Raw genomic sequence first — 15,217 nt, forward strand, 5'->3', positions numbered from 1 at the left:
AATTGAATAGTGCCACAATTCTGAAGATATTAAGTATATAAATAAGTACTACCAATGTATTAAAAAACATTTTCTCGGAGAATTAGATAAAAAAGAATCCACCAGAAACATTATATTTTTGATGGAGAATAAGCATAGGAAGGAAAGAAATAGATCCTAAATAATATATGAATATAATTCATATAAATTCATGAATATTTCGCTCTGTCTCTTTGTGCCTAAATTTCTTTTTATTTATATTTTTTTTCAGTTTTTTCATCAGCAAATATAACACATATTGCATTTATGAAAACTATGATATTTACTGAAAGCTTTGCTAAAAGAATTACATTATTTTTAAAGTAAAAGGGATTTGTATTGCTGTATTGCGCTTTCGAATGATCGCTTATTTCGTATATTACAAATTTATAGTAATTTAAGTGCACAGAAATTTTCTTTACCATATTAAAAACATTGCGTAAATTTTTACATAGGCTGCTTTTTGGATATTATTACGCAAATGAATGCTGTTGTCTGCATCATGTTAGATGAATAATAATAGTAATAATAATTTTTAAAAAAATCTGAAAGGTTTCAGATTTTAAATTACGTCCAAAGTTTTTTTTAACGTCTTGTGTGTTTATTACGACTCAAATATACACATATAAATATAATAATAAATTTGAAATATTTTATTATAATGATAATTTATTATTTTCGTAACTGTAAAAATCTACACATACAAATTAATTAATTTATTATGTGATCATATTAAAAACGATGTTTGCATTTTTGTTAAAGTGTTTTATATTATAGTCAAATTAATGTACTTATTTATAGAATTCTAATTTTATTGTAAATTTGGAGATGTCAAATGGTTTGTTAGATACTTTTTTAATATTTTAATATTTTTTGAAAGATATAATATGAAAATTTTATGTTTCAGTGTATGTACAAGATAGGACGCAACTGATTGTAGAGAGGATGGAATACTGGATAGTTTAGAGATTCTGCAATGCATTTTTCGCACAAGATGGCACTGCTGAATATGTATGACAGCTCACTATGAAGCAAAAGTCTTATTTGTGGAGCTTTCAAAGTATTTTGTAAAAATACCTTTAATAAACGGTTTTAAAAATTTAGACAAAATTGCACATTAATTTTTACTGAGTTTGCATTGAATTACTTTGCGTTCACTAAAATAACTTTTAGTGAATTTGATTAATAGACCGGTAAACTTTTATTTTCAGACAGAGTGAATGTATTCGAAATATTGTATAAAATATGAATGGAACTTCAACAAAAATGTTATTTAATTAGCATAATAGTAACCTATTGTTGTATGCTATAATTTTGTAGCGATTTAGATAAATCAAATGAAGAGGAAGAAGCTCAAACTTGAATTGAAATAAGTTGCATATTTACATATATAAAACATAAACAATTATAAACTCTCTTTAACATTGAAAGCATATACCAGCTAATCAAGATTACTCTCAGTAAAAATCACGTGCACGGTTCCGAACTAAATAATTGAACTGAATCGCAAATCCAATGTAATAGTATTTATTGGACTGATGCCCCTTTGGGCTAAAAATATTTAAAAACAGCCTATTTTTAGAATATCCGATAAGTCTGGAGCGCTGGAGATAAAAATGTTCCCCCCGTACAGTGTTGCCATTGCTCGCTTTGAAATCATTGAGTTTGTTAATTGAAAATTCGTTAAAATTTTACAAAATCTGGAATAGACAATAAGACAACCCCCACCCGAACAGGTGCCCATGTTCGGGTGGAAGACTACGTTATTCAGAATTTGATGATTGTAGGCACCGTTGTTTTTCACAATGGGAAAAAACACATGGATTCATGGAGAAACATATCTATATTCATGTAGATTCTTCATTATTTAGTTTCTTTAAGTATAATACAGGGCGATAATACTTGATGGCAACAATTTGAAAACTGATTCACACATTTGGAGCGATTCAGAGCAAAATTCCGTTTTGAGACTAACAGCCCTTCTAGGCTAATGCAATTTGGGCTAGTAACTGATATTATATAACAAAATATCTTTAATTTATTTGACCTAATAAATATTAACTATCGTAATAGGAAATGTATGATCATTCAAAATTCTGAAACTCATATTTTGTGCAATGAAATTACTTTTGAATAACAAAGGCGATTACTTCTTACGTAATGAAAGTAATAAATGTTTTGGAGACAATAACAGCTCATCTTTTTATAAGTACTTAAAATTTGTAATGTACGCGAAAATACTTAGGAAAAAGTTTTTCTAATTATTCAGTAAAAAGACAAAATTAGAACCCTTAAAACAAATTATTTGCATAACATAAATATAAAGAAAGAAGTAAAGTCATAATTTAAATTTAAAATGCAGGTACAGGGAACTATACTCAACAAACTGAAAAAACTTTCAAGCAAGACTGAAAATGAATTCTTCCAGGTACGTTAAAGTTATAAAGCTGCTTTGGAACATCAGAATCCTATTCCTTCTGTCGAAAGCAAAGCTTAAAAAACAAGCTAATGCAAATCTGATGTTTAGAATGAGGAAGAAACTGTCTTTCACAGTTTTTAATACTAGAAAAGCTTAAAGCTTTTCTTTTAAGAAGTGACACATTTCACTGAAAGCGGAAGCATTAGTAATCGTTCTCCTTGTTTTTCTTGGCAAATTAGTTTCTCCGCTTTGCTTTTTGCTGGTTTGATTTTCTATTTGGGAACACGTTAAATAATTTTTAAAAGTTGTCTTGCAGTGTCAAAGTAAGTTGTCTTGTGTACTTACTTTATGAAAGGTAACTCAGTTTTTGAAACAGTAGGAGCTAGTGAGAAGAACAACAGCATTGTACTTTTAAGAGCTTTTAAAAATTGAATTTTCCCTCTCTTCTTGGGCAGGGTTACAATTCATGCAATCTGCAATGCGAAACATTCTTAAAGATCCGCCAGGGAATAATCTTACACGTTCCATTTCGAACTATATTGAAAAATTCCTTTTTACCAATACCTATTTTATATGTAACTGTATTTTGTGTCGCAATTAAGTATTTTTAAATTTCATTGCTTATCTTGTGAGATTTATCTATTTATTTTTAACTAATTGTTAATTTTAAGTTTTAGTACTTTCCTATCACTCACCCACGCGTTTCATGCCAGAATGTAAATGAGATAGCCAGCGTTTATTCAGATTAAGGTAGAAAGAAGTGCTATTTAAGCAAGAGTTTCAGCAATTAGTTTTAACAAGCTGTTGGGAAACTTCAAAACTTCATTCCTCACATTGGAAAATGATGTGCACAGTGGAAAGTTCAAATCAACGCATCCAAATCACAACTTCTGATTATATGGAAACGAAAAAGGAACTTTCTGCTCAAAAAAGGACTTACTTTTTTCTATGAACCTGTTCCTGTCGTCTCCCAAGCAAAATGCTTAGGAATATTATTTAACGATCTCCTCACATGAATTCACCACGTTACTAACATGCGAGTCAGGGTTCTAAATGTCATTAAATGGCTTTATACCATCATTGTAAAATACTTTTCACTAGATTTGGATAAGAACAGACTCAGTTATCTTTCTGTTATTAGACCAATAATGATCTACACTTCAGCGGACTGGGCGACAATTACTCACCAGGAACTTAAATAAATTGCAAACGGCGCAGAACAGATAGCTGCGTATCATCACAGATGCCCACTTTGTTGTTAGGAATAAGTGCCTTCATGATGACCTCAAAGCAGAACCCCTAATGAAGTTCTTATGCAAGATTAACAAACAATTCTATCAGGAATTTATTACTTAATACAAGGCTAAAGGTATCCATTTTCAAAATAACACAACATATTTACTGTACGCTATATATACAGCTTAGCAGGGCTAAATTAGTTAGTATGTTAGATTTACAAAGCAGGCCTTACTTCTTCGGTACAAGGTCTTGGAAATGTCATCATGGCATTGTTCTCATCTGATCCAGTAAGGTACTGTGATTAAATGAGAAGCACTAAATATATCATGTTTAGTCCATGTTGTGTAATTTGAAGAAAAAGGCTAGAGGGCGCTGTTGCTCGCTTAGTTGTAGAGAATAAAGTTTGTTCATGTTGAAGGCGGCGGCCTAAGAATACGCTCTGTATATAGTAATTAAAATATTGTTTAAAATGTAAAAGTGTTAAAATTAGTAAACCCACTGAACCACCATCATCTGATTTAGAGATGCACAAAATTATTAAATGGTGCATCGGCGTAAGGAATTAAGGCTTTGTGAAGATTTTAGGTGTTCGATCCAAGTGTTTCGATTTCAATGGATATTTCATATTCAAGTGACAATGGAATTCCAAATAAAGGTAGGGAAATCTTAAATTAATTATTTAGTGAATATTTGTAGTACATTAGTAAGTATTTATTATTGCTGTCGTGGGTGTATTTAAATTAAATAAAATGGAAGAGAAGTTAGATAGATTGAAACGTAAACGTTCCACATTGAGATCGTCTGTTACTAGGTTAATTAAAGTGATTGAAGATAAATTAAAAATTGAAGGGGAGAAAAATTTGATTAAAGAATTAAGAGAATTGTTTGAATTATTAACCGAAAAGAAAAATAATTTAAGAACGCTTGATGATGAAATACAAGAGTTAATTGATGTTAACTTAATTGAAGAAGATTGTAGTATAAGCGAAGAATACAATGACAAATGTATAATTGCTTGTAGTCAAATTAAGCAGTTTCTAGGTACGGTTACCGCAGTACCGCCAGCGAGGAATCCCCAAAGTTCTGATTTAAACCAGTCTAGTGGTAATGGAATTTTGCATGTAAGTTCCAGTTCTAGTGGGAGTAGTACGTTGAAATTACCAAAATTAATGATTGATAAATTTTGAGGAGACCCCAAACAATGGAATGAATTTTGGAATAGTTTCGAAAATTCGATATATAAAAACGAAACGCTTTCAAAAATACAAAAATTTGTATACTTAAAACCGTTCTTAACGGGACAAGCTTCGAATGTTGTGTCAGGCTTTGAGTTAACAGAAAGTAATTATGATAGTTGTGTAGCATTACTAAAGGACAGATATGGTCGAAAAGACCTGATCATTAATTCATTCATGAATAAAATTCTCAATTTAGAAGCCGTTAAAAATTCTGCTAACGTAAAGGCTTTACGTAAATTATATGACGAATTAGAAGTTTCGATTCGTAATTTGGAAACTTTAGAAGTAACTTCTGGCTCATATGGACATTTATTAATTCCAATATTATTAAAATTAATTCCGGACGATTTAGTTTTGGAATTTAATCGGCAAAGAGGATCGAAAGATAAAGTTGAAGTTTCGGAATTAACACAATTTATTAAAACGGAAATAGAATGCAGGGAAGTTTCAAATCTAGTATTAAGCGAAAGGAAAAATCATGTGCCTCCTCGAGTCGATCAATCAAAATATGAAACTAGAAAATATGTAAAAAATACACCCACGGCTGCATTTCATACTGCAGTTAACCGAAAATGCATCTTTTGTGATAATTTGCACGAGTCATTTAAATGCGAAGTGAATGTTTCTGATAAATTAAAGAAACTAAGATCCGAAAACCGCTGCTTTTCTTGTTTTAAAAAATTCCATACATCAGAAAGGTGCAGAAATAAAACTAAATGTAATAAATGTGGCGGTATGTATCACAATGGATCGATTTGTACTAATAAATCCCTTGTAAACAAGAAGTCGGAACAAGGTTATTCCAAAAATGAAACTGAATCTCTGACTTTGAATTCTGACGAAAGAAATAAAGTTCAAAACTTAAAATTGATTGCTTCTGTTCCTCAAGGTGATAATAATAATGACTGTAATGCCAGGGAAATATTATTACAAACTTGTACAGTTTATGCTTGTTCTAAGTATAAATCAAAATTAACTAGATTAATTCTTGATCAAGGCAGTCACAGATCCTTTATAACGAAAAAATTGGCCGACCATTTAAAACTTACTCCAATCCTTTATGAAAGACTTTCTGTTTATTCATTTGGTGCGACGAAGGCAATGAATCATTCCTATCCGGTTGTTGAAATCGAAATTCAGAATTGGAAACAAAATAATAAAATAAAAATTGAATGTTTGATCTCGGATGTTATTTCCTCGGCGTCCATCAGTGTGCCTAGTAAACTAATTGCAGACTTCATGGAGCATATGGGGTTGCAGATCGCCGATTGCGCAAGAAAAAATAACATAGATGTTGAGATATTAATTGGAGGGGATGAATTCTGGAATGTAGTTTATTCTGAAAGAATTAAAATATCTGAAGGGTTGTACGCAGTCAGTTCTGTGTTTGGTTGGGTTGCCGCAGGAATCGAGAAAAATAAAACAAACAAAATTTGTTCTGAAAATTTAGCGGTAATGACAAACACTGTTGTGTTGAAAGATTTAAAAGGTTTTTGGGAATTAGAACATATGGGAATTAATGATTCTGATGATTATTCCGATATTGACTGCGAAATACTAGACCAGTTTGAAAGAAATTTGCAGTTTAAAAACGGAAGATATGAGGCAAATTTAATCTGGAAATACAGTCCAAATAATTTAGGAAATAATTTTGAGGTAGCTAAGAAACGATTCGCAAACCTTCACAATAAACTAAGTAAAACTCCGGAGATTTTTCGGGAATATAAAAATATAATTGAGAACCAGATATTAGAAGGAATTGTGGAGGAATGTCCAAATAATAATACAAATTTGGGATATTTTATGCCTCACCGAGCAGTGATACGACCTAGTGAAACTACTAAGGTAAGAATTGTGTACGATGCTAGCTCAAGGACAGAGGACACGAATTCGTTAAATGACTGCCTTGAATCGGGACCTAATCTAAATCCAAATATACTAGACATTATGTTAAATTTTCGTAAGTTTAAGATAGCGTTTTGTGGAGACGTTGAAAAAGCCTTTTTGATGATAGGAATTGCTGAAGGTGATAGAAAATTTCTAAAATTTCTTTGGTTTAATGAAAATAATGACTCCTTTAAGATTATGCAAATGTGTCGCGTAGCTTTCGGTTTGACTATATCTCCTTTCATTTTGGCCGCCACTATAAAATATCACATTCGAAAATATAAAGATAAAATGCCGGACAGTTTCCAAATGTTAAATTCTTCTGTCTATGTCGATGACCTATATTTTGGAGCAGGAACGGTTGAAGATGCATATCGGTTATCTGTAGATGCGGTTAATATATTTAAGGATGCTGGGATGAATTTCAGAAAATTAAGAACTAATTCTAAAGCATTAAACGATTTATGGGTCTCAGATGGGATTAAGGAATCAGACAACAAATTAACTAGTGAATCGAATTTCTTAGGCATGATTTGGAATTCCATTGAAGACGATATAAAGTTAAATTTAAAAAATTTAATTGACTTTTCTACTGGAAACGATTTTGCTACAAAAAGGAAACTTTTGCAAAGCATCGCCCAAATATACGATCCATTTGGATTTATTGCACCCTTTGTTATTCGGGCAAAAATTATTATGCAAGAAATCTGGTGTTCCGGTTCTGACTGGGATGAGGTCCTTCCTGCAGAGATTAAGGACAAATTCCACATTTGGCGGGAGGAACTTAATGATTTAACTGAAATATCGATACAGAGAAATTTCTTTGATAATGATCCAATGAATATAAGCCTTCACCTATTTTCGGACGCTAGTCCTAAAGCATATGGGGCCATCGCATATTTCAGATATTGTACGAGTGATTCTAAAATTAAAACTTCCTTTATCATGTCGAAATGCAGAGTTGCACCTTTAAGATCAATCACGCTTCCTCGTTTAGAGTTAATGGGAGCACTCGTGGCTGCTCGAATGTATAAATATTTGAAAAAATTGTTTGGTGATTTAATTGAGGATGTTTATTTTTGGAGTGATTCCGAAATCGCCATTACTTGGATTAAAGGTTCGCCAAATAATTGGAAACCATTTATCGCCAATCGTGTTACAGAAATACAGAGTATATGCAACAAAAAATTGTGGAACCATTGCGAAGGGAAACAAAATCCTTCCGATTTACTAACTCGAGGAATTAGTGCTCAGTCACTAATTAAGAATGATTTGTGGTGGCATGGGCCACACTGGTTGCGTTTTCCTATTGAAAACATTCCAAAACAAAAGAAATTAAAACCAAATTCAGAATCGTTGGAGTTAAGAAAAAGTATTATTTTGACTGCACCTGTAATTAACAATGAATCCCCAATTTTGCATATAGAAAAATTCAGTTCTTTAGGAAAATTACTTCGAATTACTGCCTATGTATTTAGATTTATTGGGAGGCTTCGGAAAAGGTCTACAGAGAATGGACCTTTAAGTGCTTTTGAGATTAAAGCAGCTGAACATTATTGGGTAAAAATTACGCAACGAGAATCGTATCAAGCGGAAATAATTAAGTTATCAAATAAAAAATCAATTCTCGATTCTTCCATCTACTCCCTTAATCCAAGGCTTGATGAGGAGGGAATTCTTCGGTTGAAAGGTCGCATTCAATTTGCAGACTGTCACGAGAATTTAAAACATCCTATTCTATTACCCTCAAAATGCAAGTTTACCGAGTTGATCATCATGGACTCGCATGAAAGGGTATTCCATGCTAGAGTTAATTCGACACTAACTCAGATCAGAGACAAATATTGGATCATTAAGGGAAGACAGCGTGTTAAGACTATCATCAGCAAATGTGTGATATGCAAACGATATAGTGCTCGTCCTGGGGTACAGGATATCGCTCCACTTCCTCCAGACAGAATCCAAGAGTCGCCTCCATTTGCTGTGACCGGGTTGGACTTCGCCGGTCCATTTTTTACGAAAGACAGGCAAGGTAAAGTTTACATGCTGTTGTTAACGTGTGCGGTCACTCGTGCCTTACATATAGAGATAGTAACTGATCTCAGCACTGAAAGTTTTTTGCTAGCTTTCCGAAGATTTTTAGCTCGCCGAGGACTGTGTACCACCGTGTACTCCGATAATGCCAAGACTTTTAAAAGAGCTGATAAAGAACTAAAACATATTTTTAAAACTTTGAGTGATTCATCTGTGAAAGAATTATTTTCTGCTAGAGGCATAAATTGGAAATTTATTATTGAGAGGGGTCCATGGTGGGGAGGGTTTTGGGAGCGTATGGTACGAACCATAAAATCCAGCTTGCGAAAAATTATTGGTCGATCATCCCTTACTGTGAAAGAGCTTGAAACAGTGCTCATTGAAATCGAGGCAATGATTAATTGTAGACCAATTACCTACGTGTTTACCGATCCCAATGAATCTTCTCCACTAACACCCTCTCATTTTCTGGTTGGTAGACGATTGTTATCCCTGCCTGCTAATAAAATAACATCAAATAATTTGACTGGGTCAAGAAATTCAATTATTAAACGATATAAATACCATCAAGATATTTTAAATCATTTTTGGAAGCGTTGGAGATCAGAGTATCTTTTTAATCTGAGATCTGCCAATATTTGTCCTCCACACTCTAACGCATCTCAGTTTAAAATCAACGATATTGTCTTGATTCATGACGACAAACATCCCAGAAATCTTTGGACAATAGGTAAAATTTTGGAATTAATGCCAGGCAGAGATGGTAAAATAAGATCTTGCATAATTAAAACACCTACTGGTACCTTAAAAAGGCCTATACAATTGTTATATAATATGGAACTTAACTAATATTTGTATTTTGTATTTTTAGGTTTGATTCTCCTGACCTTGCTGATAGGTATCATTTAATGTTTTGTAAAATTTTATGTGCTTATAATTATGTATGCATGTTTGTTATATTTAACCATTTCTCCAGGATTTATTGTCGAAATATTAATTGAATATTCCAGAATATATTATTGAAAGATGAACTCTCCACCGAGTTCAGGTGGGGAGTGTTGTGTAATTTGAAGAAAAAGGCTAGAGGGCGCTGTTGCTCGCTTAGTTGTAGAGAATAAAGTTTGTTCATGTTGAAGGCGGCGGCCTAAGAATACGCTCTGTATATAGTAATTAAAATATTGTTTAAAATGTAAAAGTGTTAAAATTAGTAAACCCACTGAACCACCATCATCTGATTTAGAGATGCACAAAATTATTAAAGTCCATGACACAATACAGTAAACGCTCGCTACAACGATACCCGATACAACAATAACTCCCTCTACCACAATAATGTTTTGTGGTCCCGGTGATTTTGCATATAAACTAATGTTAATCTCCCCTCAATATTGCTATATTCTCTAGAACAATAAACCTCTGTAAAACGATTTTTTCAATCTAAATTTCAGTATTATTTTCTCCCTTTATAATAATATTTTGATTTTCAAATGCTTTTTTTTTCGTTTTCTTTTGTTATTTTTTCCGTCTATTAAGACTCATTGTGGATATTCAACTTATCCCTGAATAAATAGCTATTGTTCAGATTTCAAAACAGATGAAGACCACCCTTTTGGGAATTGGAGTGGGTGAGGGGGGTGAAATGTAAATGTATGCCTAGTCTCATTTCCCAGTAAGCTTTGGAATTCTGATAAGGTTTAAGGACAGCTAGACCTGTCTGGTCACCTTGTCACAGAACAAGTGCCCTTTGTTAGAGGAACAGGGGGAGATGGAGGCGGGGTGTTGTTAAGTGACGTGCTGAAAAGTGAGTTCAAAGGTTGTTTTATAGTCTTTAACGATTTTGAGTTCTACGGAAACATTTGGTAACTCAGTTTTTGAAACAGTAGGAGCTAGTGGGAAGAACAACAGCATTGTACTTTTAAGAGCTTTTAAAAATTGAATTTTCCCTCTCTTCTTAGGCAGGGTTACAATTCATGCAATCTGCAATTTTCTTTCTTTCACGCGATATTGTTCCCTAATATGGCAGGGCGAAAGCAACTATCTTTTCGAGATAAACTGAACGTTATCAATGATATTGATGAGGGAATGAAGCAGACTGATGCGGCTAAGAAATATGGATTATCGCAATCTACAGTTGCAACGTTCCTAAAGAAGAGAAAGCAAATAGAAGATGCTGTAACTTCAAATGAAATTAATCCAGAGCGAAAACGACTGAAAGTTGCGACAAATGAAAACATTGATGCTGCTGTTTTAAAATGGTTTCAAGAGATGAGAGCAACAAATGTCCCAATAAATGGACCTTTATTATGTGCAAAAGCACGAAAATTTACAGCAATGCTAGGGAACGAAACTTTCAAAGCTAGCAATGGTTGGTTAATGCGTTTTCGAGATCGTCATGGAATAACTTTCCAAGAAGTTCACGGAGAGAAAAAGTCAGCCCCGATAAACGACGCAAATGAATGGTGGCAAAACAAGATGAAAGAAATTTTAGAAAAGTATGCTCCAGAAGACATTTATAATGCAGATGAAGCTGGGCTGTTTTTCCAACTCCTACCCGATCGAACATTGGCATTCAAGGGTGAAAAGTGTTATGGAGGGAAGAAATCAAAGCAGAGACTGTCTGTTCTTCTGTGTACAAATAGCATAGGAACGCATAGAACACAATCTCTCGTCATTGGTCTCTCGTTAGCTAATTAAGTACTTAAATTAATCAATCATATCATTGGACTGATCAAGTAACAGGAAGTTTGAAGGTATAATCTGCTACTATAGTGAATGCAATTTGAAGAATGAGACACATTATATTTATATTAGTTAAGCAGCTGAGAATATTTCTGTTCGATTATGGGTAAAATAAACAAAATGCGAAGGCACATAGCGAAGATATCAGGTCACATAGGGATATTGCAAACCAAAAGTGAATTACTGTTTTCGTACATTATCCGTATTCTAAATATCTATTATTCTCGGATCCACCTCACGATTCCCATCTTTTATGGATCACATATCCAAAATAGTGGAAGAGATATTAATGTCGTATAACTGGGGAAGCAGGGCTCAAACGCTGATAGGTTTTTCTTTTCGAAAAATATGCTTTTCACGCATTGTTATTACTGGCCTTGAAATTGTCGCGTTCAACAAACTGGAACAAGTATTGGCTAGACAGATATATATATAAAGAACATTGGACTCGTCGTATCAAAGAATGTTATCACTTCAAAGACACTTAGTTCGCTATTTTTGGAAAATCCTGCATTCTTTTTTCTATCTCAAGGCAAGGACATGTATTATGTTCTTTATTTACTTCAATTGTTATTGGAAGTATTTCTTTTATCCCTTATTACTGGAATTAACGAGAATAAGCAAAAGAAAATTTTTTCTTAAACTACCTTCGCGACATTGTTACTTACACTTTTTCGGCACATTACTTTTATTTGCTTGATTACGTTTTCCTTTTTATATATTCCTGGTTGCATTTAAGGATTAATTTAGTTCTTATCAGTAACACTCAGAAACAGAACAGTAGTTCTTTTACAAAACAGTAGTTCTTTTACAAAACAGTAGTTCTTTTTTATAAGAATAATTTGGACAATAATATTCCAACACATTTTGAAAGGAATTGAAGCAAATAAAATGTTAAGTTTATACTTCCTATAAGTAAAGTAAGAGATGGAATATAAGCTTTCACATTTTATTTTCCAAGTAAATAAAATGTTAAAGCTTATATTTAACTTCATTTCATTTCATCTCAGCTCAATAATTATTTTAAATTTGTCGATAAAATTCAGATAAATAAAAATGTTTAGAGTTTTTTTTTTCTTTCTACTTTTTAATACTGGTTGTTAAAAGTTATGTGATCAGAAGGCGTGATTAACGGCAATCTGAATTCTTTCCCGGCAGGCCTTGCAGTAAATGTTATGTAAACAAAGATTTAGAATTCTATATAACGTATTTATTGGCTTACTAAGTTACCTTTTTATTTACTGTTCTCGAATTAATTACGCTTGGAATTTTCAGTCTAAAATGTTCTTGTGCGTGATGTGAATAAAAATAAGAAAAAACTGGACAACGTAGTCTTCATTCAAGAATCTCGTTTAATTTTCTAGTGATGATATTATTATTTTTTCACTGGTCATTGAAGTAAATAACATCATTAACATTATTAACAATGTTATTTCCTTTTCATACTTTTACATCAGCAAAAATGGCTGCGTACCATTGTTGCTGATATAATGAGAGAGAATTGCCGATTTGATGCGATTGCATCATAAAGCATAAAATTAAAAAAAAAAAAAAAAATCTCATTCGACTATTGGAAAAATCGCTTTAAAGTGGCTCTTGTCTTGTGCACTGGGTCTACTAGGTTACGAGCAGCACGAAAGACACTCACACACACACAGACAGATGTTTTCTTTAATATACTATAGTATATAGATTATATATAAGAATTAAAAAAATATTTTAATATTTGAGAACGTCGTTATAAAATCCCTATATACGGACCTGAATCAAAGCACGAAATAATACACTTTTAATAATTTTCAACAGAAGATAGATAAAGATGAATTAAAAAAGATAAAAAAGTGCTGAAAGCTTACCTATTTATGTGCACTGATATAACAGGAATAAAAATAAATTTTCCTGCATTAGAAGATATTTAGATTATCATACCGCCTGGAATTGTTATCGGCAGATTAAATCTTTATTAGATTTTTGTTTTCTTACTTAAAATTCCTGCTGTCTGTTATAAATACAAAACTTCTCTGGAAATATTGAACATATATGAACAATACGAAAAGGCATTGGTACAAACTTTTATTGAAGATATCTTATAACACAGATGGAAATACTGTTTCCAAACGACATAGAGAAAGGAAACAATAAATAAAATATAGCATATCGGAAGATTCTTTTATCTCTCAAATAAAATCGAATTAGAATTTCAAGTTTTGACTATCTCAAACAGTTCCTTTTTCCCTTTGTTAAATTCGATTATAAAAAATTAAATAAAACGCAGACACTTGCAATGATACGCTGCGAACAAGAAACATCGCAAGAAGAAAATTTTTTAATCTGCTTTAATGGTAAATATATTTCCTTTTTTGCTTTCTTTGAATGCTTTTGAAGTTTTAATATTGACGTTTTAAGCTTCTAAAAGTACTGTTTACAAATTTATTAAATGTTTGAATATTTTATTGTGCTTTTTTCCTTTTCAATTCATCTTTTCGTTTCATACTAAAGGCTTAAACTGAAAAATAGACGTTTATTTAATATAGACTTTTACAGAATAATTCGCTTTTACTTTTGAGTTTCTGAATGTGATTAGTTAATTTAGTTATAAAATATGAAATATAGTAGTTTATTATTGTTAAAATGGCTTCTTATGTTTAATTTTTACAACCACTAAATATTCCATTACATTTCCCAGAATTCATTTAGCTTACAAAAGTGAATAAATCATTTCATGGGAATTATAACATGCTTCGTGAAATTTCAAGAAAACTGAGAATTTTTAATTTAGCCTGAATTCGATTTAAGCCAGGAGACATATTATAGTCATTTAAAATACTTAACATTATCTCACTAAGTGCCGTTAATAATCACACATAAATTAAGATTCTTACATTTAAGCTTTACCTCGCTTTTGTGCAATGTTTGTTTTATTATTTTATAATTTTAATTTATAATAATTTAAAATTTCTTTTATAATTCTAGAAAAATAATATTCAAAGAAAACTAATAGCTAATATTCTGCACTCTGTAGAATACAATAATAAGTAAAAATTGAAGATGCGCTATATAACCAGATACAAAAATAACCAGATTTTAGGAGCTCAAGAATTAAAATAATTTGTACAATATGCATTGATGTCGTTATTTTTCGAAAATTAGTACAATATCAACCTGGATATAAGATGTCAGATTACTCTGCATTTCTAAAGGTGTTTCAGAAATTAAAGGAACTTAATATAAAACGAAAATTGGGTATATGAACTTAATATACTGATAATATTTTACCAGAAAAGTTGGAACAGGAATTGTTCTATGTCACACGGAGTTTATACTACATGTCACACACCTTCAAAAGTATTAAAAGTCTCATTATCAAAGTATTTAACAGTCTAATATGTGTAATCACTTATTAAAATCAGTAAGTGATTACACTCTAATGTGTAATTGTCGTCATGAATCTCAAAACCAGTACTCTGCAGTCGTTGACTAAATGGTTCAAAAAGGAAGAGTGTGCCCAAAGTTTCAAATGACTGTGTTGCATTTGACAAACCTTTTTTTTTTTCTGGGAAGATTTAGCAAGATAAACTCATAGTATGTACACAGCACTTCACAGTACAATTACACAGCACAACTGTGTAAGTATTGATTTTCA

The 15,217-nt window shown here is 32.0% G+C and overlaps 1 long non-coding RNA gene across 1 annotated transcript in view; it reads left to right on the forward strand.

Moving 5' to 3' along the window:
- The window catches only part of LOC146998532 (uncharacterized), a 41,044-nt gene extending 39,916 nt beyond the window's left edge, over positions 1-1,128 (forward strand). The window contains exon 5 of the long non-coding RNA XR_015039320.1: positions 926-1,128. This is a non-coding gene — a long non-coding RNA (uncharacterized LOC146998532). The remainder of the gene's footprint in view (positions 1-925) is intronic.
- Positions 1,129-15,217: the final 14,089 nt, after the last annotated feature.

The sequence above is a fragment of the Stegodyphus dumicola genome, chromosome 2 (assembly GCF_044657685.1).
Source record: "Stegodyphus dumicola isolate Sdum_Otavi_A_Nest chromosome 2, ASM4465768v1".
NCBI classification, from domain to species: Eukaryota; Metazoa; Arthropoda; class Arachnida; order Araneae; family Eresidae; genus Stegodyphus; species Stegodyphus dumicola.